Raw genomic sequence first — 26,072 nt, 5'->3', positions numbered from 1 at the left:
TCCCGCCACACACTGCGATTACCACGGGTGGAGGGTGGCTTTGGGATGCCAGACATCCCTGCTTTTTCGAATGCTGCTATGTTTCGTTACATTGCCGACTGGTTTTCTGGTGGCTCAGTATACACCCTCCCTGATATAGAAGAACACCTTTTTCACCCCTTTTCTCCAGCTGCCTTACGCCACACACCTACTACACTGATTTCTTAGCATTTAAAGACTAATGTACTCTTTTGCAACACTTATAGAGCATGGAAATCCATCAACAAACGTCTGCATAGGAACTTCACTAACTCCCCCTACACTACCTTCTGGGGTAATCCCCAATTTACTCCTGGTCTCGAAAATCATACTTACCTCACATGGAAGGAAAAGGGTATTTCGTCTATTCGAAATATCTTTGACCTTGGCGACGTTAATATACCCCTTCTCTACCTTGATTAATATAAATTACCAAATTGCCATTTCTTTATGTACCTGCAATCTTGCCATTTTGCACACTCATTACCACCCGCGATGCCCCTTGATACTAACATTGACCCCCTTGCACCTCTTTTGCATTCAAATATGGGTCTTGGTTATAGGATACGTAACTTATACTCTATTCTTGTAGACTCTGGGAAGGGAACTTTACAGCATAAACTTCGTTCACGCTGGTTGCAGGATATGCCTGATTTTCCAGCTATGTCGGACCTTATGTCCACGTTACCTTCCACACTTAAGCATTTAAAATCAGCTGCCTTACAGGAAATGCATCTCAAGTTCTTAAATAGAGCCTACATCTCCCTGAAACAGCATTCCTATTTTACCCTGACCTCTTCAGGTCATTGTTTTAAATGCGGGATGGCTGATGCCACATACTATCATAATTTTTGGGGTTGTGGGAAAATAAGGACTTTTTGGGACAAGTTGATGAACTATGTTAATGTTACCTTCTCACTCCATCCCTGCAAACTCCCGGTCGCTTGTCTATTTTACTGCTTCTCAGATTGGGATTTAGGTCCACACAAAACAAGGATTATACCTGCTCTGTTATACTTACTATTGCCAAGAAGTTAATTCTTACCCATTGGTTGCATAGACATTCTCCATCTATTGCAGAACTGAAAGCATCTCTACTAAGTAATATCTTTTTCGAAAGACAAACTACAGTACCCGACATAGAGTCAGGGGCTCCTAGATTTTATAGGAAATGGGATACTGTTATACAGAGTTATGATGACTCAACTCAACTCAGGATTCAAAAATTTTTTGAGTCTACTACTTGGACAGATTTCATAGACGTTTTATGTCCAATGTGCTCTTATATGTTTTGACTGTGAGACTCCACTCAACGAGTTTAAGTGTTTAACACCTCCTGTGTAGGATTCTTAATCCTCTCTGGACTGGTGATGCATACTGTCTTTGTCTTGGTTTTGTGTACCCCCCTCTTCTCTTCTCTCTCCTTTCTATTTCTCTTTCCTTCCCCCTTCTTCTATTTTGCATTCTTTATTGTTACAAATTTTTATTTAACATACCACTTTTATAAAATAGAAAATTAATATTGAAGGAAGGGCTACTTCTATGTAATTCTCAAATGATGGTTGATCTATTGCTGTTCCGCGCTCACCTCGTACGACAAGATGACATATGGTCGATTCTTTCTTCTCATTTGGTCCCCTCATGTTCTCTTACTAGAATTATTTTGGCCAATTGTGTAGAATGCGCTCCCTAGTCAAATGAGTTCACGTGTACTTCACGATTGTCATATATTGCTTTATTTTCATTTATCTAGCGCAATACAATTAATTCAACTGCATCATATCTTTGTGTACAATCTGTTTTCAACCAATGATGTCTGTAAGTTCACGTGTGCCTTTTCTTCAATAAAAGAAATTGTTATTAAAAAAAATACCCTCAATACTGGACTGTGTTTTGAATAGTGGTGGTTACTTTTTTCATGTACTATTACATTTATGCACTGTTTTTCTATAATTAGTGAAATTATGACTGGCTCCCCATGACTGCCTCACCTCTTGCTCCACTTCCTACACAAACATCAGGCAGAAGCATTGGGCTCTTGGGAAGCGCAGCAGGCTTGGTATTTCCTAGTAATAAACGCTGGTCATAAAAAAATAATGCACAATATCCAAAAGCACCTGGTGCCCATGTAAGACAAACAGGTTTTTTTTTACTTCAGGGTCACTTGGAAGTTGTTACAGTTGGTCTTAAGGTGATGCATTGAGAATTCTATCCCAGTGAAGTCTAGGCATGTCGCCCCCAGCTTGCCTTTGCTCTTTTTGCTCGACAAACAAATTATTTTTTTATCAATTTGGGATGGTGATAACAATTTTAATTATTTTTCACCCCAAATTTTTTTCCCCCTTTTCCAATCAGGCAGTGGAATAAATGAGCTGCCACAAATGACCTCGACCACCAGTTCAAAATATTCTAAAAGGTAATTTATTTTGGAAAATAAATTGTTACTAATGGAGGCTGTATTTGTTTTGCTAGGTATTCTTGAGATTTTTTTTATCTATACAAGGCATTCCATAATTTGCTGCTTCATTCATCTCTAGATCAAGGACTAGCAGAGGCGCACTCAACTCCATTTGACAACATAGCTGAGGTTGCCTGTTCTATGGACTCGAATCAAGTAATTCAGTGGCGGAAGATGGAGGGCAGCATGATTTTCCTTTCACAATGCATCGACCGTCTTGCTGATAATCTTGAGGAGGGTTCCAGAGAACTCCGAACAAGAGAGGACCGTAATGAAACTCAGCATAATCAAATAATTGAGAGTTTGAATAACATCCATGGGACTCTAAATCAAATTGGCTGACACAATCCACATCTACCTCTATTTCAGTGACAACGAGTTTTGCAGTAATAGCTGATAAAATTAAGAAGATTCCATGTGTCTCTCAGCGACTTCTAAAGTCCATTCATGTCAAACAGGAGCTGTATGGTCCAAGGCCCACTCCTTCATCTGCTAGAGTGTGGCAAACTAACACAGAGCCGACAGCATCCTCTTTACGAAGAAGATTAACGGATGAGCCCACTGGTTGCCGCTCTGCTGAAGGTAAATTATTTATATAGTTTTGTTCGATTGTTTGAGGGAAAAACTACTTAAAAAGTTTCATGCACCAATTTTTTGATTAACAGAAAAGGCATTTAAAAAATAAACAAGATTTATAAACAATAAATACATCAAATTAAAATTTAACTTGATTTGGATAAAGAACACTTTTTGTTGTCGGAAGTTCGAAAAAGACTGTAGGTGGGTGAGGTATCTATATGATCGCTTCTAAAGACCCTGCATCTAAACAGACACTTGCCTATAAGGAACATTAGCCAGACATTTTCTTAATTTAAGGTCCCAGACCCTGGACCATGATTTTCTTATACACACACCTTCTGAAACTGTAAAAGTAGGAGTTTGAGCAGGCTTAGCGTATTTTCTGCTGTTATATTCCTTGCATGTCCTACGTAGTTTGGTATGAGGTTGACCGGTTAAAATTTTATGTGATCAATTAGGAGCGTGCATCAGCGAAGCCACTTTAAGCAGTCATGCTAACAGTGCAATGAAGGGGCTTGTAATAATGTACCAGGCTCTTCAACCATATTTTAAAGCACTGATGGTGGGGGGTTGTTATAGATAATAGGACTTAAATATTCACTTTAATGAATAAGTGGGACTAAAAAAGAGGAATTAGGATGCCTAATGAGGATATTTTCAGCATCTCGGGTTAAGTTATGAAAATGCAGTAGTGTGGCCTTGGCCCTTCATGCTTTCCAGGATACAAATTTGGTTCTAACTGGATGACACAGGCTTTATGTTTAATTTGTTTTTGGTATAATTTTTACAAGGTGTATCCCTGTGAAATTATAAGACAAGTGTTATTTTCCATGTGCACCCTAATAAAATAAGTCTACAATTTATATTTATATACGTTCTCATTTTCCTTTGCAGAACATATGTGATGCACCTCAACCAGAATCCGATGGAGCATAGAAGAGCAAGTTAAAAGTTTACCAATAGTTCTTTGTATTAAAGTTTGCTTTGAAAGTGTAAACCTCCCCCCCCCCCCCCCCAAAGTTGATTAGAACCCAATTTTATTTGGAAAAAATAACATTTGTACATGCAAAAGAATACAAATATGTTAATGTATTATTCTACTTTTTTAGGACAAAAAAATCTATAAACTTTATATCAAAACAGTTTATATCGAAACAGTTTTGTCTGATTAAATTCTTGCTCAATTGAGTGTTGGGTTAGGGTTAACATACTGTAGTTGAATGGTCTGCATAATTTGATTATGATGCGGTCCAGCAGATAAATGTGCCTGAAAAAGGGATTATCTGCGTAGGTTGGTAGTGCTCTAAGCTGTTCTCCATTTGGCTGGGTTTGGGAAAATAACTCTAGGTCTAAGCTGGTAATTCATGTTGCGCTCCAAAGTGCCTGCAGAAGAAAAATGAGAAATTACTTCATTGGAAAGACCTGTCTATACAATTAGTTAAACACAAAACAAAAGAGCGGTTATAGTTAAACACCTGAAAAGATTTGGAACTCCTTACATTTCTTTTTTGGGAATCTCCATCTATATATACACCGTAAAGGCCTTTTGCAAGCCAGAAGACCTAGAAATACAAAAGTATAACTCCTGAAAAGTCACCTTCATAGGCTCTTCTACAATCAGAAAAGGCTATTACCATGACAAAATAGGCACCCAGTTTTTATTTCCCTCCAGGATGTCACACGGTGTGTACTCACCGCCGCGGGTCCCGGGATTCGTCCCCTGCCGGCGCGGTTAGCGGCGGTGCTCGGTGGCCGCATGGGGGCATGGCGCGGTCAGCGTAAAGAGCAACGGCTTCCAGGAAAATGGAGGGAGGATCTAGTGGCCCGCAGCCTCCCTGTGTCTGCAGTATAGGGGGCGGCCATGTTGGAGACGAAGTGCAGCACCAATGAGCGTAATAGGTGAGTGTCAGCCAATCCTGTTTTTCTGCTGCCTATAAATAGGCAGGGATTTTTGCATTCTGTGCCAGTGCTTTGTTGTGGTTATTCTGTACCCTAGCTCTGTGCTCCCGCAGATTACCCTGTGCGTCTCTAGGTAATTTGGTCCCATCTTGCTCTCAGAGTTGTCAGCCGGCTTTCGCTGTACTACGTCGCCAGTGATAAAGCTAAATATTTATCTTATATAAAACCCTTTATGAGATCTAAGAACACTGTACGCTATTTACGTATGGAGTACCGTAAGGGTACGCTCGTTGCGTAACAATCGCTTAGCCGTAGTCGAGACGCTCAAGCGTCACGTTCGCTCACGGCCAAGAGATCACAGGCAGGCACGCTATTGGCTGCCGACTAACGTAATGATTCGCTATAGCGTAGCGGACGCTCGGGACCACGAGGAGATCACCAGCGGCGCTGACGCTCACAATGTTAAACCTTTATATCTAAACCATAAACAATGTAATATGCTGTAAAACCTTAGTGTAGAGATAGGGTGTAGATGCAACACAGTGTAACCTTATTAACTTAAAAGCTGTTCGAGCGTCACCGACGCTCTGAGAATACTTAACACTATAAGAAATACACAGATACCGTGCTTAGGGTCTAACGCCTTATATGAATGTTATTACTTGCAAAAAGAATAATACAATACAAGTCACACACTACAATATAACATAGACTAACTAACCAGATAACTACACAGGAAATACAATACAATACTATTACGTTTAAGAGAATACGAGAGAAAGAGGAGAAGAGAGAGAGAGAGAGATATGGCCCATAATAACAAGAAAGACAATATGATTGCGGAGAAAAACTTACGCACAAAGGGGAACGATCGCATGCGCCTCTGGACATCCAGCTCCCGATTATCAGCAATGAGAACCGTTGAAGAGTGAGCTGGATGTGATCGGCTTGTCTATTTATGCCCCACACACAATACAATTCAATGGTCCCTACAATCTCATTGTTCATTGGACACAGGAATTCCTCCTCGCATTATAACAAAAGGTCATAGGTTGATTCATACAGGTGGGCTGTGACGATTTCCAACTGCTCAGGTGGGTGGGAAACTAGGTTTCCCGCCGCATGGATAAGTAAGTGCAAATAATAGTAAATGGATATAAACTTCTTATGTCCATAACTATTCGCACGAGCGATTAATTCGCTTCAAACCAACACCGGAATATTGCTAATTAAATACTCTTCCGATGGATACTAAACACCACTGTATTACTCCTGTCTGACCCTTCGTATCAAACAAAGAGGGATTTCTCTGTCCATGAACATTCTACATTAACCAAACTTTCAGATTCTATCAAAGGGACCATAATCTACAAAATACATTATATGGTGAAAATATGTAACGAAAGAGTCGCCCGCTAGACGCACACAATCTCTACCATAAATGCGCATACCGTGCGCCTGCGGGTGCCCGCAACAGCGAGTATGCGCACGCACGGGAGAGCGCATGCATGCGCAGCAGGGACACATATGAGGTGCAAATATGGCAGTGTGCATAGTGATATTTTTCTGACTTTGACAGTCCACCCTTTGGCAGTCAACAATAACTGCCACTTCCTAAAACATTTCAAAACGAGAAAAATATATGTCAGGGGTTAATACATTTCCATGGTTGGGTAAGGGAGGAGAGAGGAGAAGGTGTGAAGAGGGTATGACCTAGTGAGATAGCAGAAGCATGTGTGTGTGAATCCGTGCTTGGGGGTCATGTATCATCGTGCCGTACGTGTTTTAAATCAAGCTTCGAGGTATTGCGAAGTATACATTTGAATTCCTTCTTATCCCGTGGTACGGGTCTGTGGATGGGCTGTCAAACTTTACCGAGCTCTTTTCGGATTTTGGTTGCAACAAAATGGGGGAGCACATTTTAGTTGATGATACATGAATGGGGGAATATGTGATTGCTGATATCTGTGCCTGTATTCCCTATCGACTATGTGTGTAATTACCTGAAGGTTGTAGACATGAAGGAAAGACATAATTACGGTAAATGCAGTGGTATTCTATGTCAGGTTAATGAACATTTGTCGGTTGAAGTCTTGTTCGGTGTCTGTTGAATGCAGTCTTCTTTGTGCTTTTGCCAAAAGGCGTGTGGGCAAAAGCTTTGTCAATGTCCATAGACTTACAAAAGTGTTGGGCTAGCGTAATTTTAAAATTTCTAGGGAAACTGGGGGTCTATGGCAAAGTTCATCAAATCTCTGTGTATAAGGTTGTCAAAACTTCTTCTTTAATCCATCCGTCGTCTGTATACAGGGTCATCAAATTCCTCGTCAAAAGTGGGTCTTTTTACCTTGGAGAAACCAGAAAAACAGGTGAAAGAAACGGACCGTAGAAATCGCATTTTTATCACATCATTGTTTCTACAGTTGGGTCATAAATCAAATCCATTGGAATTACAATTTCCTCACTCCTTAAGCTCATCACCCTAGTACCTCGTTTGCACTTCATTAAAGCCTGACCGCACCTAAATATCAAGCCAATCGTTATGATAACACCTAAGATACATAGGAGAAACTTCCCTACATCCATTATGACTCCTTGAGCCCATTCTCCTAAACCGGAGAACCAATTTCGCGGGTTCAACCATGACACCCAACCAGTCAGCTTATTACCTACAGCAGCAAGAGTGAGATTGTGTCTCCTGCGAAATTCCCACTTCAATTGGAGAATATCGTCCATCTTTTGGTCTATGACCTCGACCGGGTCCTCGGTACTATTTGTAATATATGTGCAACATTTCACGCCGTACTGCGTTGCCAGTGTGACACAATATCCACCTGTTACTGCCGTGAGATAATTAAGAACCATTCTATGCTGAACCAGTTCTGTTTTATAAGCTTGAAGTTCTCTTCCAGTATACCTAAACGTGTCATCATACATTTCTGTGATATTGTCTAACAAATTTGCGAGCGCAGATATATATTTATAATTCAACACTCCTCTGGCGGTGCGAGTGATGTCTAACGCAAGTAGAAACTGAATCCCGGTGGATTCATGGATCATGTCAGAGGCCGGATGCTCTGTTCTTTCTATCAGGTGCCGTTTAACTACGTGCTCGTAATGGGTGTGAGTATAAGGAGCTTGGGCAACACGGTGTATATCTTTCATTTTGGCATGTGATACAGTCATTACTTCAGGCAGTACTTTTCCAATATAACACAATCCTTCAGAGTATGGGGCAAGCCACTTATACGCCTTCCTCCCGCATATGAAATATGCATCATCGGGGAGAACATATGGGACGGAGTAGGACATAACCATATTACACATCTTCCATGTGAAATCTCCTAACCCTAATTCTCCCATCTGTCTAGTACACGTATCAGCTTGTACGATATGTGCACAGTATCCTGGTGATACCTCTCCAACTCTCGTAATCCTATTTCCTAGGGTATACCTATATCAGAAAGATTTTCCTCTACTGGCTATGTGGCGTATAAGCTCTGTATCTGTCGGCATTCTATCTGCTCTATATGAAAAGGTCATGGTTTGGTTACTCCATGACACTTCCCAATTTCCCGGCTTTCGGGGATTGGAAATGTTAAAACATATTAGGGATCTATCCACATGATATTGGTGGAGCTTCAAACTAGGAGGACTGGAGATATTAAACCTCCTGTCCACCGGCCTCCCACCACTTAGCTCAAGTACCTCACCTATCGTTAAAGGAAATGGTACTAGTCCTGATTTGCTATGACCTTGAGGTACTTGAGAGCATACCCAACAATCTGTTTGATTTAACACACTACCCACTAAGGAGCGATAGTCACTCAAGGGATGCCGGTCCATGTGGATATTAAAACTGGATTGGCATTTCTTGATGCACCCATCCTCAACTACATTGTCACAGAGCCTACAGATACAGTTTTCTTCAGCTAACAATCCTTCACAATTCCTTCTATGGTCAATGCTATCGGATCGTTTTCTGATACTCGCCTTTGCTTGTTGATTATGTTGTTCTTGGGAAACTACGCCTCCATCTCTGTCATCAGAACCCATTCCAGAACCTCTCTCGACCTCCATGGTACTCTCGCCGGAACAGACTGCTCTGGTCAACAACATGGTCAACAGGAAAATCCGGATCACAGTCTCTTGGGGCAAGTCCATCTTATAGGAGGGAACGGAGAAGAATGAGAAGGGGAAAAAAAAATAATTTGAGGGAGAGGGGATGGGAAGTGGAGAAAAACAATAAAAGGGAAACGGGGGATCGACAACTGCTTTTGATCTTGTGATTCTCAATGCTCAGGTGCCGCCTCAGTCCTCCTGGAACAGACACTCCAGTGATACAACTTCCTCTACCGTCTGTTCCTTATCACGGGACCTCTCTGGATCAGCAACCTTCTTACAATGGGACGAATGAACCCAAGTCTCTCTCTCGGCAACTTTCAATGCTGTAGTGCTAGTCAATAAGACTTGGTATGGTCCTTCCCATCTGTCAATAAGGCAACCTGAGCGTAGAAAATTCCGTATCATTACATAATCCCCAGGTTCAATGTCATGACAATTACTATCTGGTAAATCAGGAATCACTAACTTCAAATTATCATTTTGATTCCTTAGCTGTTTACTCATGTTAATCAAGTATTTTACAGTCACTTCATTGTTACACTTCAAATCATCCTGAGGGTTAATCATAACATGCGGTTGTCGACCAAACAAGATTTCAAAGGGAGACAGATTAAGAGGGGACCTGGGAGTGGTTCTGATGCTGTACAGTACAATGGGTAAAGCTTCTGGCCATGTCAATCCTGTCTCTGCCATAACTTTGCTCAGTTTATTTTTAATAGTGCTGTTCACTCTTTCCACCTTCGCACTCGCCTGTGGACGGTATGGAGTGTGCAGCTTGCTATCAATTCCCATCAACTTACACATTCCTTGAAAGACATCACCTGTAAAATGGGTACCCCTATCACTTTCAATTATTCTAGGGATACCATATCTACATACAAATTCCTGCACAATTTTCTTAGCAGTAAACATAGCGGTATTTGTGGCCGCAGGAAATGCTTCGACCCAATTTGAGAACACATCTATACAAACAAGTACATATTTCAAATTTCGACAAGGGGGTAATTGAATAAAGTCAATCTGTATTACCTGAAAAGGGCCGCCTGCAGGTGGGATATGAGATGGTTCTGTTGGTATTGCCTTTCCGATGTTCTTTCTCAAACAGGTGAGGCATGACATTGCTCTCTTACCTGCATGAGATGAAAATCCTGGGGCGCACCAATATGCTCTTACCAACTTGCACATTCCCTCCTTGCCCAGATGAGTCAGCCCGTGTGCTGCCTCAGCTAAACATGGAAGATATGCTCTGGGGGCCACCGGTTTACCTTGTCCATCCGTCCAGAGTCCTGAGGACTCCTGGCCATATCCCTTTGCCTTCCAGACTGCCTTTTCCTGTGTGGAACACAAATTTTGCATTTCACACAACTTCTGCGTGTTGATGGTATTAAATACCATCAGTTGTGTGGTGTCTGTCTGTCTGGGGGTACCGGCTGCTAACTTAGCAGCTTCGTCTGCTCGGCTGTTACCAAGTGATACTGGATCTTGACTATATGTGTGTGCTTTACACTTGATAACAGCCACTCTGTCGGGTTCCTGTATCGCTGTTAGAAGCCTTTTGATGTGAGCTGCATGCGCTATCGGTGTACCAGCTGCCGTCATGAAATTTCTGAGGCGCCATAGGGCTCCGAAATCATGGACTACCCCGAATGCGTATCTAGAGTCGGTGTAGATATTGGCTGATTTGCCCTTAGCCAATTCACATGCTCTGGTTAGGGCGACCAGTTCAGCAACCTGGGCTGAGTGAGGTGGGCCTAGCGGTTCTGCTTCTATGGTGCCTTGGTCATCTACGACTGCGTATCCAGTACACAAGTCTCCCGAGTCTGACTGTCTGTGACAACTACCGTCCGTGTAGAAAGTTAGATCTACATCTTCCAGTGGGTTGTCACTGATGTCAGGCCTTGCGGTAAAATTTTGGGTCAAATATTCCATACAATCATGTGTGTCCTCCTTTGTATTAAATTCTCCTTCCCCACCACTCTCATCCTCCACCCTTTGTGCCTGTCCAGGCACACCTGGGAGATATGTTGCAGGATTTAATGCACTGCATCTCCTTATGGTGATGTTTACGGGGGCCATTAGTGCCAATTCCCATCTTGTAAACCGCGCTGATGAGACGTGCCTGGTTTGGGCAGAATTTAGCAAGGCTGACACTGCATGTGGTGTATGAATTGTGAGGTTGTGACCTAGCACTACATCTTCGCTTTTTGTTACTAGCAATGCTATCGCCGCAACGCTTCGCAAGCATGTGGGGAGGGATCGCGCTACCGTATCTAGCTGAGCGCTGTAGTATGCTACTGGCCTGCTGGCATCACCGTGCTTTTGGGTTAAGACGCCTGCCGCGCAACTAGCACTTTCTGTTCCGTACAGCTCAAAGGGTTTCCCATAGTCTGGCATACCTAATGCTGGTGCCTGCGTTAAGCACTGTTTAAGTCTCTCAAATGCCATCTCGGACTCGTCTGTATGCGAAATCCGATCAGGTTTGTTTGAGGAGACAATCTCCTGAAAAGGTAACGCTAGAATGGAAAACCCTGGGATCCAGTTACGGCAATACCCACACATTCCTAAAAATGTTCTGATCTGTTGCTGGGTTTTTGGCAGAGTCATGTCTCTAATTGCTTGAATTCTATCAGCGGTCAGGTGTCTCAGTCCTTGTGTTAGACAGTGTCCCAAATATTTTACCTTAGTTTGGCATAATTGCAACTTGTCTTTGGAAACCTTGTGTCCTGTGTCTGAAAGATGAAACAGGAGCTGTTTCGTATCCTTCAGGGATGCTTCCACTGAATCAGAACACAGTAGTAGATCATCCACGTACTGTATTAATACTGATCCACTCTCTGGTTGGAAAGACTGTAAACAATCATGCAAAGCCTGGGAAAATATACTTGGACTGTCTATGAAACCTTGTGGTAATCGAGTCCATGTGTATTGGACTCCTCTGTATGTGAATGCAAACAAATATTGGCTGTCAGGGTGCAGAGGTACCGAAAAGAAAGCGGAGCAGAGGTCAATAACAGTGAAAAATTTCGCAGTGGGAGGGATTTGCATAAGGATGACAGCTGGATTTGGCACTACGGGGAACTGACTCTCAACTATTTTGTTAATCCCCCTTAGATCCTGCACTAGCCGGTAACCCCTCCCCCCACTCTTTTTCACAGGGAAGATGGGACTATTGGCAGTGCTGGACGTTCTTACCAGAATGCCCTGTTGTAGCAAGCGCTCTATTACGGGATACACTCCTAACTCCACCTCTGGCTTCAGAGGGTACTGTGGGATTTTTGGAGCTATCCTACCATCTTTTACTTGTACAACTACTGGAGCTACGTTTGCCATTAATCCAGTGTCCTGTCCATCTTTAGTCCAAAGTGACTCTGGTATCTGGGATGTCATTTCTTCTACTTGGGATGGAGTCCTACTTGTCATAATGGTATGTGACATTAATTTTGATGGGGAGTCTAACATGTCTCGCACTTCCTGAGCGTGATTCTCAGGTATGTCCAAGAATACACCCTCAGGAGTACAATAAATGACGCACCCCATTTTACACAATAAGTCTCTTCCCAGGAGATTAGTCGGTGCCGATGCAGCCAGCAAAAAGGAATGCTTGGTATGTAAAGGCCCTATTGTAATCTCGGCTGGTTTGCTAACAGGGTAGTGCTGGACTACTCCCGTTACTCCTATGGCTGGAATTGTCTTACCAGTGGTTCTCATGCCCACTGTCGAATTTATCACTGATTTGGCCGCCCCCGTATCTACAAGAAAGTTTAATGTTTTACCAGCTACATCAATTGCAATTTCTGGTTCACTTCCAAGATTTGCAATCAATTTTACTGGCTGGAGATTACAGGTATGGCCACACCCCTATTGGGTATGGTGACCTCCCTGAATCCCGCTGGCAGCAACTACTTGTGAGGGAGTTAGCTGGGAACTACCAGAGGCGTGCCAGTCTCTGTTCGGGGGGTATCTTTTAGTTTCCCCTGTATGTGGCTCATAACTCCGTCTCTGCGGACCTTGCTCCCAATGTCGTGTGTCGTGTCGTTGTCTAGGGGGTTGGTATGATCTTTGCGAATTTTTCGCTCTACAGTCTCGTGCTATGTGTCCCTGTTTATGACAAAAATAACATGTTACCACATTTGACTTACCCACAGGGTTTGGTGATATAAACACAGGCTGTTTTGTGGTCAGGGCCTGTATACTTACTGACATTAACTTATCACCTTGCGACTCCCTGTGTCTGGTGATATTCCGGTCGTGATCAATAGCAGCCTCTCTCAAAGTAGCCACCGACAGACCTCGCCAACATGGTTGTGTGGTCTGTACCCTGGTCTTTAATGCCTCTTTTAAACCATCCATTAGCACAGATACTGCTACTTCTTGATGGTTTGCATTGGTCCTAATGTCCTCTATGCCAGTGTACTTTGCCATTTCTAATAATGCCCGGTGAAAATAATCAGCAGCTGTTTCTGACTCTTTTTGTTTAATGGAAAAAATTCTATTCCATTTGGCTACAGCTGGGAAATACTCCTTTAACTGTAAATTTATTCTTTTTACGTTATCTTTGTTGTACACATCTGTAAGAGGTACATCCTGATCCAGTCCACAGTCAGCTAAAAATTGAGCTGCGTCGACATTGGAGGGTAAACAAGCCCTCAGCAATACCTGCCAATCTTTGTTATTGGGCTCTAAAGTGTTTCCTAGGTCTCTGATGTATTTTTGGCTAACAACTAAGTCTTTTCTGGGGTCAGGGAATTCAGACACTATGGTCCTTAATTCCATTCGGGAAAACGGGCTGTACATGGCAATGTTCCTAACAGGAGTGACTCCTGAAGTGTCCGTTTTCCCATTTGGCACTACTATTACCTTAACAGGATTAATTCTAACAACATCATTCTGTGTAGATTCTACAGCCTGTGGTGAAATAGTTTCAGCATAATGTATGGTGCCGTACTTACCCGTTGATACGACCTCACCTGTCCCTCCGCTAGGGGGCTTTGTTACTAGTCTTATGGGTTGGGCCGTGCCTACTGTCGTTTCTGATATAGTGGCTGCTAGAGAGAGCGCCGATATTGTTGCCGATTCGTCCTCTTGATCACACTCCTGGGGAAAGTTCAAAACAGGGTACAACTTGCATGGGTTAATATTTGCATGGGTTAACTTATTAACATTATCCTTAACATTTATACAGTTGCTAAGTGCCTGTTTGTTACCCCCTGATGCGTCATTCTCCGCAACCAATTTCTCTCCTGATATGTATGGTGGCGGCGGGGCCGTGGCTATCAGTTTCCTGATAGGGCCAGATCCCGCCGCCTGAGCCAATCCTCTCTGTATTTCACCCTCCTGTTGCCATAACTGCAAATAATCATAATGTTGGATTCGTCTCTTTGCTGATTTAATGAGACATATCCATCTCCTTAAATTTTGCAACACTTCTGGGCTGAAGCTGCCTACTCTTGGGAATTTCTCCCCGTCATGTACAGTCATTTTCTCCCATTCATCACATAAAATTTCTGTGTGTCTTCCGTATTTTTCACACATTACATACCTTGCCGACCCGACTGGTCGGTTTACAGAATCAACCCGAACCGAGGTTGATCGCCCCCTTCCTGAACAACTGGCCCCCATAATTTGCTGGTGTTGCTTGCTCTACCTCTGACCTTTATATCAGGGTCTTCAGCGAACCCTTACAAAAAACCAAAATATTCAAAGATAGGTTGACGGTGAAGTTTACCGAGCACCTCACTCACTCGCCCACGCCGACCAATATGCCCACACACTGATATAGTGCTGGCGTACTCGACCCAGGGCCCCTATTAACCTTCGTTTACTGGAACATGTGAGTGTGATCCGAAGAGCACTAACCCTTTCCAGTAAAGGTGGGGTTGTCGGATAATTCCTGAGTGACCAGCGAACTTCCCTTTTTGATAAAATAAAAAATTACACAAATCACGTTAGAATGTACAAATAGCGTTTATGACCGGGTTTGTACACAAATGGTACTGGTCAGGTTACTAACTAATGCACACAATTACGTGCGGTACAATCGTTCAGTACATAAGCAACTAATCTTATGTACGGAGCGACCAGTGGAATCGACATTCAGCAGCTGCGAATTCCTTCAGCCTGAGCTTTATGGCCTATATGGGTGTTGCACCAACCCTTCTTGGTGTTGTGCCTTGTCTCTATAGCGGACTTCTTTGTACCTAGACCTCCTGGTCTGTTATACGACCTCCTGGTCTGACCTCCTGGTCTGCTATACCTCCTGGTCCGCTACACTCTAATGCTCAAATTTTATGTTTAACCAGAGATGCCTCCCTAGCCACCACGTATGTCACTTACACGTATGTACCTTCACGAGAACTCGATGATTTCTGTGGTTCAATCCCCAAAATTGTAAAAACAAACACTCACTCACCACATATACACTTTTGTTTCTATTTCTATTTCTGCGCAGAAATTTTTCTTTAGACCAGATGTGTTGTAAATTTGGAGAAGGATCTGTTAATTTAAATTTTGGATATTAAAATAAACTTGCGCTATTTATCGCCTGTTGCGCTATTTATCGCCTGTTGCGCTACTTATCGCCTGTTGCGCTACTTATCGCGTTGCCACCTTTTCGCTTGTTAAAAATCAACACTATCGTGTGACTTGAGTTACGTGGGCGTACCCAGACGCTCCGTTGCGTAATTTACGCTGCGTGCGTCGGCCTTTGCGTACGCGAGTCTCAGCCCTTTGTTAGAGACACGTGTACACAAAGCCAATGTCCACCGTAACACAACTAACACGTTTATCAATGTAGATGATCCTCGATCGTCTACCGCGCAACACACCAATCTCTCCTTTTACCTTTAGGTAGAGCTGCGTGTGTGCTTTACACTTTATCCCTTAACGCATTACTTTTACACTTTAACTATGAAATAGCGACAAATCTCTCTTAGCACGTTTATCAATTATAAAATGGCAAACAGGAGAGTGATATATGAAAATACACGAAAAAGAAATGCAGATATGCGTGTGTGCGTACGCAAGATAGAAAAAAAACAGTTTTAAAAGACACTAGCGTGTTGTTCTTACCTCCGGTTCCGGATTCCCTCAGCACCCTTTACTAAGCGAAGCAGACGCTTATCCCGTCAGCACTGCGAAGAATATGATCTCCCGCCCTTTGCTGATGGATAATGTCTGCTGAAATTACCTAGCAGAGATATGTGAAGGACAGGACGAGCCGCCAATTGATAAAGCTAAATATTTATCTTATATAAAACCCTTTATGAGATCTAAGAACACTGTACGCTATTTACGTATGGAGTACCGTAAGGGTACGCTCGTTGCGTAACAATCGCTTAACCGTAGTCGAGACGCTCAAGCGTCACGTTCGCTCACGGCCAAGAGATCACAGGCAGGCCCGCTATTGGCTGCCGACTAACGTAATGATTCGCTATAGCGTAGCGGACGCTCGGGACCACGAGGAGATCACCAGCGGCGCTGACGCTCACAATGTTAAACCTTTATATCTAAACCATAAACAATGTAATATGCTGTAAAACCTTAGTGTAGAGATAGGGTGTAGATGCAACACAGTGTAACCTTATTAACTTAAAAGCTGTTCGAGCGTCACCGACGCTCTGAGAATACTTAACACTATAAGAAATACACAGATACCGTGCTTAGGGTCTAACGCCTTATATGAATGTTATTACTTGCAAAAAGAATAATACAATACAAGTCACACACTACAATATAACATAGACTAACTAACCAGATAACTACACAGGAAATACAATACAATACTATTACGTTTAAGAGAATACGAGAGAAAGAGGAGAAGAGAGAGAGAGAGAGATATGGCCCATAATAACAAGAAAGACAATATGATTGCGGAGAAAAACTTACGCACAAAGGGGAACGATCGCATGCGCCTCTGGACATCCAGCTCCCGATTATCAGCAATGAGAACCGTTGAAGAGTGAGCTGGATGTGATTGGCTTGTCTATTTATGCCCCACACACAATACAATTCAATGGTCCCTACAATCTCATTGTTCATTGGACACAGGAATTCCTCCTCGCATTATAACAAAAGGTCATAGGTTGATTCATACAGGTGGGCTGTGACGATTTCCAACTGCTCAGGTGGGTGGGAAACTAGGTTTCCCGCCGCATGGATAAGTAAGTGCAAATAATAGTAAATGGATATAAACTTCTTATGTCCATAACTATTCGCACGAGCGATTAATTCGCTTCAAACCAACACCGGAATATTGCTAATTAAATACTCTTCCGATGGATACTAAACACCACTGTATTACTCCTGTCTGACCCTTCGTATCAAACAAAGAGGGATTTCTCTGTCCATGAACATTCTACATTAACCAAACTTTCAGATTCTATCAAAGGGACCATAATCTACAAAATACATTATATGGTGAAAATATGTAACGAAAGAGTCGCCCGCTAGACGCACACAATCTCTACCGTAAATGCGCATACCGTGCGCCTGCGGGTGCCCGCAACAGCGAGTATGCGCACGCACGGGAGAGCGCACGCATGCGCAGCAGGGACACATATGAGGTGCAAATATGGCAGTGTGCATAGTGATATTTTTCTGACTTTGACACCAGCTCCCCAGTGCGCGGTCTCGGTCGACCACTCTCCCGCCGGTGTCTTCAAGTTCTCCAGGATTCCCGTGGTGGTTCGTCAGCCTGAGTCTGTGTCTTTTGGTCACGTCTCCACATCATCCAGTGGACGATCCTCGCAGCTCCTCAGTTACGTCTTTGCTTCAGCTAGCTAACCCGTCTTCACAGCTCTTCATTCCCGTCTTTGCATCATCCTGCAACCAGTCTTCACAGTTCTCCTTCCACATCTTTGTATCATCCTGCAACCAGTCTTCACAGTTCTCCTTCCACGTCTTTGCATCATCCTGCAACCAGTCTTTACAGTTCTCCTTCCACGTCTTTGCATCATCCCTGCAACCAGTCTTCTCAGTTCTTCATCCACGTCTTTGTATTATCCAACAACCAATATTTGCAGTTCCTTAAGCCACGTCTACGCATCATACAGCAACGTAACTTCACAGTTCTTCAGCCACGTGTTCGTATCATCTAAAGCAAACTCTTCACAGTTCTTCAGTCTCGACTTCGTATCATTCACTGGACATTCTTAGTTTTTCACCCACGTTATCATCCCATGCAGAAACCTATTCTTCGCAGTTCATCTCACACCCCACGTCACCCTGCAAACCTCGTCATAGTTCCACAGTCATGCCCCTTCTTCAAACCATCTCTCTCTGCAAGCACCAACTTCTTCCTTCAGGAGTTCAGAGACTTCATTCTCTACAGTTTATCAATCCCAAACTAGTTTGACTTCCTACCGCTTTATTCTGTTTGTTGCCGTTAATAAATATATGAAAAGGAATTATTTCGTTCTCCTTGTTTCCTGCACTCCGGAGCATCTGCTCCTTCGGTTGGTCTGAGTCCAACGGATTCACAAAAACAGCCTGCCTTGACACAGGATATGCACCTGTTTCTGCTTAGCCAGTTGGGGGAGACAGGCAGCTACTGCTTCAGTACTGGATAATGTCTGGAGCCTGAGAATAGTAAAAATAGGATTTTAATTACCTACCGGTAAATCCGGTTCTCATAGTCCGTAGAGGATGCTGGGGTCCACTTTAGTTCCATGGGGTATAGACGGGTCCACTAGGAGCCACTGGCACTTCAAGAGTTTTGTTTCTGTATCTTGCTACGGTGGGATTATTCTAACGTTTGTGTTTCAAATTTATCAGGGAGTTATTTCCCTCTGTAGCTCCTTGCCCGCCTCCTATGTGGCTAAAGTCTACAATCAGAAGAGGCCACCTTTTTCTGTCTGCATAGGCCTATGTAGGGCACCCCCCCTCCCCCTCCCCCTCCCCCCCCCTTCCTCCTCCACCTTCAAGCCACAAGCTAGGCTAGACCCATGCAAGACAGGAGAGAGAAATGTATTTCCTGAGCCTAAACACCTGTTTGTTATTTTTCTGCAGCTCCAGCCTGTGATGTGCAAAGGACTTCTGGTGGATGAAGCAGCGGCTACCTGTGGATTAGACCCTCACTGTGGATATCAGGCAGGTGAGGATTTTAAACGGGGTGTCTTGGTCCAAAGTCTGTGTGTGTATTTTCACCTTTTTGGAGTCTCTCTTTTCCAATAAATCTTCTTCAACAGGTGGTGCAGCAGAGACCTCCTTCGCCTGTCCACATCGCCCCAATGGGACCCTTGGATGGATGATGTCTGGCATGTAGAGCGGCTATGGGCATGCGGAATCTGGCACACAGGTACTCTGTAGCCTCCCTCTTCCTTCCAATATTATGACTAAAGTGTAAAACCAGTAGAGGACACACTTTTCAGTGTGCATTGTTCCAAGGGACAACCCCTCCCCATTTCTGTAGGGCAGACCTAAGCAAGACTGGAGCATTTAATGTTTTTCCAACATCCTAACCTTATTTCTCTTACGTCCTAGAGGATGCTGGGGTCCACATTAGTACCATGGGGTATAGACGGGTCCACTAGGAGCCACTGGCACTTTAAGAGTTTGAGAGTGTGGGCTGGCTCTTCCCTCTATGCCCCTCCTACCAGACTCAGTATAGGAACTGTGCCCAAGGAGACGGACAACTTCGAGAGAAGGATTTTACACAGATAGTGGCGAGATTCACACCAGCTCACTCATACAAGGCAAACAAAGCTAACCAGCTTGAAAACTCAGCAACAGCTGAACAAGTTTACTTAACCAAGTAACAAACAGTACTTAACCAAGAACCAAGCAGTACTGAACTAAGTAACCACTGCAGGATCAAGAAGCGCTGGGCATCCTCTACGGACTACGAGAAAAGGATTTACCGGTAGGTAATTAAAATCCTATTTTCTCTTACGTTCCAGAGGATGCTGGGGTCCACATTAGTACCATGGGGATGTACCAAAGCTTCCAAAATGGGAGGGAGAGCGCAGAGGCTCCTGCAGAACTGATTGACCAAACTTAAGGTCCTCAGAGGCCAAAGTATCGAACTTGTAGAACTTAGAAAACGTGTTCGACCCAGGCCAAGTAGCTGCTCGGCAAAGCTGTAAAGCCAAGACACCCCGGGCAGCCGCCCAGGAAGAACCCACTTTACGAGTAGAGTGGGCCTTAACCAATGTAGGACACGGCAATCCTGCCATAGAATACGCATGCTGGATAGTGAACCTGATCCAGCAAGAGATAGTCTGCTTAGAAGCAGGACACCCAAGTTTCTTGGGATCATACAGGACAAACAAAGAGTCCGATTTTCTGTGACGAGCAGTCCTCTTCACATAGATATTCAGAGCCCTTACAACATCCAAGGACTTTGATGAAATTGAGGAGTCAGTAGCAACTGGCACCACTATAGGTTGGTTGATATGAAATGCCGACACAACCTTTGGAAAGAACTGCTGACGTGTCCGGAGCTCAGCTCTATCTCCATGGAAAATCAAGTAGGGGCTCTTACAAGACAAAGTCCCCAACTCCGACACGCGTCTAGCAGAAGCTAGGGCCAACAAAGTGACAGCCTTCCACGTGAGAAACGTGACCTCAACCTCCGGTAGAGGTTCGAACCAATCCGATTGGAGGAACTGTAACACCATGTTAAGATCCCAGGGCGCAGTAGGTGGCACAAAGGGAGGCTGGATGTGCAGAACCCCTTTCAAAAAAGTCTGATTCTCAGGGAGGGAAGCCAACTGTTTCTGGAAGAAAATGGATAGGGCCAAAATCTGGACCTTTACGGATCCCAACCGCAGGCCCATATCCACACCTGCTTGCAGGAAGAGGAGAAAATTCCCAGTTGAAACTCCACCGTAGGAAACTTCTTGGACTCACACCAAGATACATACTTTTTCCAAATGCGATGGTGATGTTTAGACATTACTCCTTTCCTAGCCTGTATCAGGGTAGGAATAACCTTGTTCGAAATGCCCTTCCGAGCCAAGATCTGGCGTTCAACCTCCATGCCATCAAACGTAGCCACGGTAAGTCTTGATAAGCGAACGGCCCCTGCTGCAGCAGGTCCTCCCAAAGAGGAAGAGGCCTCGGCTCTTCCAGCAGTATATCCAGAAGATCCATGGTACGCCCTTCTTGGCAAGTCCGGAGCAATGAGGATTGTATGAACTCCTCTTCTCCTTATGATCTTTAGAATTCTTCTTGGAATTAGTGGAAGTGGAAGAAACACGTACACCGACTGGAACACCCACGGAGTTACCAGGGCGTCCACCGCCACTGCTCCAGGTCTCTTGACCTGGAGCAATACCTACGAAGATTTTTGTTGAGGCGGGAGGCCATCATGTCTATTTGAGGAACCCCCCAAAGATTTGTCACATCCGTGAACACCTCTGGATGGAGGCCCCACTCTCCTGGATGGAGATCGTGTCTGCTGAGGAAGTCCGCTTCCCAGTTGTCCACTACTGGAATGAAGATTGCTGACAGCGCCACTACGTGCTTTTCCGCCCAGAGGATGATTTTTGTTACCTCTGACATTGCAGCTCAGCTCTTCGTTCCGCCTTGTCGGTTTATGTAGGCTACTGTTGTCACATTGTCTGACTGAACCTGAATGGCCTGATCTTTCAGAAGATGTGCCGCTTGCAGAAGACCGTTGTACACGGCTCTTAGTTCCAGAATGTTTATTGGAAGACCGGATTCCAAGCTTGACCACCTTTCTTGGAAGGTTTCCCCTTGAGTGACTGCGCCCCAGCCCCGGAGACTTGCATCCGTGGTTAGAAGGATCCAGTTCTGAATCCCAAACCTGCAGTCCTCCAGAAGGTGAGGATTTGTAGCCACCAGAGGAGTGAAATCCTTGCTTTCTGCGACAGACGTATCCTCAGGTGCATATGTATATGAGAACCCGACCACTTGTCTAGGAGATCCAATTGGAAGGATCGAGCATGAAACCTTCTTCCAAACTGCAGAGCCTCATAAGAGGCAACCATCTTCCCCAGAAGACGAATGCACTGATGAATCGATACCCGGGTTGGCTTCAGTACATCCCGGACCATTGATTGTATCACCAACGCTTTCTCACCGGTAGAAACACCCTCTGCACTTCCGTGTCGAGGATCATCCCCAGGAAAGACAATCTCCTTGTCGGCTCCAAATGTGACTTTGGAAGGTTCAGGATCCAACCATGGACCCTGAGCAGAGGAGTCGTGAGAGCAATGGACTGCAACAGCTTCTCCCTGGACGAAGCCTTTATCAGCAGATCGTCCAGGTATGGAATTATGTTCACTCCCTGTCTGTGGAGGAGAACCATCATCTCTGCCGTCACCTTGGTGAACACCCTCGGTGCCGTGAAGAGACCCAATGGCAGTGCCTGAAACTGATAGTGACTGTCTAACAGTTCAAATCTGAGATAAGCCTGGTGCGGAGGCCAAATCGGAATGTGGAGATACGCATCCTTGATATCTAAGGATACCAAAAAGTCCCCCTCCTCCAGACCTGAAATCACTGCTCTCAGAGACTCCATTTTGAATTTGAACACCCTTAGATAAGGGTTCAATGATTTCAAGTTCAAAATTGGTCTGACTGAACCATCCGGTTTTGGTACCACAAAAAGATTTGAATAGTAACCCACGTTGTGCATATGAGGTGGAACTGGGACAATGACCTCTGACCTTTCCAATTTCTGGATAGCTTTCAGTAGGACAGGTGTCTGTTAGTAAAGCTGGCAAGCCTGATTTGAGGAATCGATGAAGTGGGGTTTCATGAAACTCCAGTCTGTACCCCTGGGACACAATATCCTGTACCCATGGATCCAGGCCAGACGACACCCAGACGTGGCTGAAACGTCTGAGTCTCGCCCCCACCAGCCCGTCCTCCACCATCATGCTGAGGATTTTGAGGAACCAGAAGCAGGCTTCTGGTCCTGGGAGCCTGAAGGTGCAGGCTTTTTGGATTTTGCCCGCCCACCGCTAAAGAAGGTGGTAGGAGGCTTGGACTTTTTAGTCTTAGCGGTCCGAAAGGACTGCGATGCCGATGAAGAAAAAGGTTTCTTCGTAGAAGGCGCAGCTGAGGGAAGAAAAGGTGACTTACCCGGGGTTGCCGTGGAAATCCACGCATCCAATGCTTCCCCAAATAGAGCCTGTCCTGTGTAGGGTAGGTTCTCCACACTTCTCCTGGATTCCGCGTCTGCAGACCATTGGCATAGCCAGAGTCCCCTGCGAGCTGAGACAGACATGGAAGATATCCTTGCAGTCAGCGTACCCAGGTCCTTCATGGATTCCACCATGAATCCCGTAGAATCCTGTATGTTACGTAAAAATAATTCAATGTCACTTCTATCCAGTGAATCCAAATCCTGTAGTAATGTGCCTGACCGCTTTACTATAGCTTTAGAGATCCATGCGCAGGCAATAGTAGGCCTCAACGCCACCCCTGAAGCAGTGTATATGGATTTGAGCATAGTGTCAGTCTTACGATCCGCCGGTTCTTTTAACACGGTAGATCCAGGGACAGGTAAAACCACCTTTTTCGACAGTCTGGAAACAGACACGTCAACTATGGGTGGGTTTTCCCATTTTTTCCTATCTTCCTCAGGGAAGGGAAACGCAACCAGAACCCTTTTTGGGATCTGGAATTTTTTCTACGGGTTTTCCCAGGATTTTTCAAATAAAGCGTTTAATTCTTTAGACGCAGGGAAGGTTGTGAAGTAAGCCTCCTCAACCTACTCAGGTGTTGTGTCAGTAATATTTAACACATCTCTAATGGCCTCAATCATTAACTGCACCCCTTTTGCAAGGGATGCCGCCCCCTCAGCACATCCCTGTCACCGTCTACCAAGTCGGTACCCATGTCATCTTGCATAATCTGGGCAAGTGCACGTTTCTGTGGGTATATGCTAGGGGATTTTGAAGGAATAGGGACAGAGCCTGACCAAACTGCCATAGATTTCTTTAAAACCTGAGTTTCAGTCTCAGTATGAGCTACCCTAGTAGAGATCTGGGAGATCATACCCTTAATAGAGGTTAACCACTCAGACTCATTAATAGGGATCTGAGATAAGACATTACTGTGCACATGGAATGGATTACTCCTGAGAGGAAATGTCCTCTGCAGCATAAGACACAGAGTCCCTAGACATGTCTATGTGAGACAACAAACACCCCCACACACACACAGTTCCCACCCAAGTATGCCACAGAGAAACACAGAGATTGGAGCCAACCCACACACAGCGCTTTCCTAGGTAGATACAGCACCCCCCCTACTACAACCCCTGATACCGCACAGGATAGCTGGAGTTGCTTGGAGGGACAGGTCTCTCTGTCAGCGTCTCTGTAGAGGATCTGCAGGCAGGAAAATGGTGCTGAACGCTGCTGGGTCCGCACTGAGAAGCTCCGCCCCCTTCCCGCTCTTCAGTTTTTTATACTTCCTGAGGATTGTTGCTGGCAGTGTAACCGAGGTCCTTGACAGGCTTGCGACCAGTGTAGGGTATAGATGCTGGCTCAGGGCGCCCCTCACAGCGCCGCACTATGTACCGCTGAGCCTCAGGAGCGCAGTTAATACTGCGCTCCTACCCTGTTGCCGCCATCTTCACATGCTTGCTGAGGGGGCCGGTGACTCACTCGCCACTGGAATCTTCTTTCTCTGTAAGGGGGTGGTGGCATGCTACGGGGGTGAGCGATCGCCTGGGGCGGCTAACGATCATCACCCTCAGGAGCTCAGTGTCCTGTCAGTGGAGATAGTGGCTCAGAGCCCTCAGGGCGGACCGCTCAGCAGCCTCCCTGTGCCTAAATAACTCTTAGAAAAAAATAAAACTAAAGAAGCTCTAGGAGCTCCCCTAGCTGTGACCGGCTCCTCTGGGTACATTTTCTAAACTGAGTCTGGTAGGAGGGGCATAGAGGGAGGAGCCAGCCCACACTCTCAAACTCTTAAAGTGCCAGTGGCTCCTAGTGGACCCATCTATACCCCATGGTACTAATGTGGACCCCAGCATCCTCTAGGACGTAAGAGAAATAAGGTAAGGCTGTTGGAAAAACATTAAATGCTCCAGTCTTGCTTAGATCTGCCCTACAGAAATGGGGAGGGGTTGTCCCTTGGAACAATGCACACTGAAAAGTGTGTCCTCTACTGGTTTTACACTTTAGTCATAATATTGGGAGGAAGAGGGAGGCTACAGAGTACCTATGTGCCAGATTCCGCATGCCCATAGCCGCTCTACATGCCAGACATCATCCATCCAAGGGTCCCATTGGGGCGATGTGGACAGGCGAAGGAGGTCTCTGCTGCACCACCTGTTGAAGAAGATTTATTGGAAAAGAGAGACTCCAAAAAGGTGAAAATACACATACAGACTTTGAACCAAGACACCCTCTTTAAAATCCTCACCTGCCTGATATCCACAGTGAGGGTCTAATCCACAGGTAGCCGCAGCTTCATCCACGGGAAGTCCTTTGCACATCACAGGCTTAAGCTGCAGAAAAATAACAAACAGGTGGTTAGGCTCAGGAAATACATTTCTCTCTCCTGTCTTGCATGGGTCTGGCCTAGCTTGCGGCTTGAAGGTGGAGGGGGGGAGGGAGATGTTAGAATAATCCCACCGCAGCAAGATACAGAAACAAAAGAGAAGCCCCATCAGAAATACGTACCAAATAGCACAGCCGACATAATTTCCCTACACAGATAGCCTCTGAGTCTGTATTATCGTCAGACAAAACCAGCCTGTAAAAAATAGTTGAACAAATAAACATATGCATGATAGAACGTGTTATAATTTTAGCCAAATACTGGAAAATAAATGAAACCGAAACCGAAACAAAAGAAGATAACTGGAAAACTGAAGAAAACTGGTAGAACAAAACTGCCAACATGCTGAAAGTAGTAACGATGAACTTGCTGACGATCTGTGATGTCATACAAAATGAAAAGAATCCGAGATTATCGAAAAAAACATAATAATATGAAAATAATTGTAGACAGGTTTAGGATTAAGAAAATACAATTACAAGAACTAAAAAAAAATCTGTCAATTAGATCCTGT

At 44.6% G+C, this 26,072-nt stretch overlaps 1 long non-coding RNA gene across 1 annotated transcript; it reads right to left on the bottom strand.

Annotated features, from left to right (window-relative positions):
• Positions 1 to 4,127: 4,127 nt before the first annotated feature.
• On the bottom strand, positions 4,128 to 25,493 carry LOC134928885 (uncharacterized). The gene is made up of 3 exons (XR_010178099.1): positions 25,421 to 25,493; positions 4,555 to 4,617; positions 4,128 to 4,438 (listed from the first exon to the last, which is right to left on the bottom strand). It is a non-coding gene; the product is annotated as an uncharacterized LOC134928885 (long non-coding RNA).
• Positions 25,494 to 26,072: the final 579 nt, after the last annotated feature.

The sequence above is a fragment of the Pseudophryne corroboree genome, chromosome 5 (assembly GCF_028390025.1).
Source record: "Pseudophryne corroboree isolate aPseCor3 chromosome 5, aPseCor3.hap2, whole genome shotgun sequence".
Lineage (NCBI taxonomy): Eukaryota > Metazoa > Chordata > Amphibia > Anura > Myobatrachidae > Pseudophryne > Pseudophryne corroboree.
The sequence above is the reverse complement of the archived record's forward strand: the minus strand, read 5'-3'. Positions and strand labels throughout refer to the sequence as shown.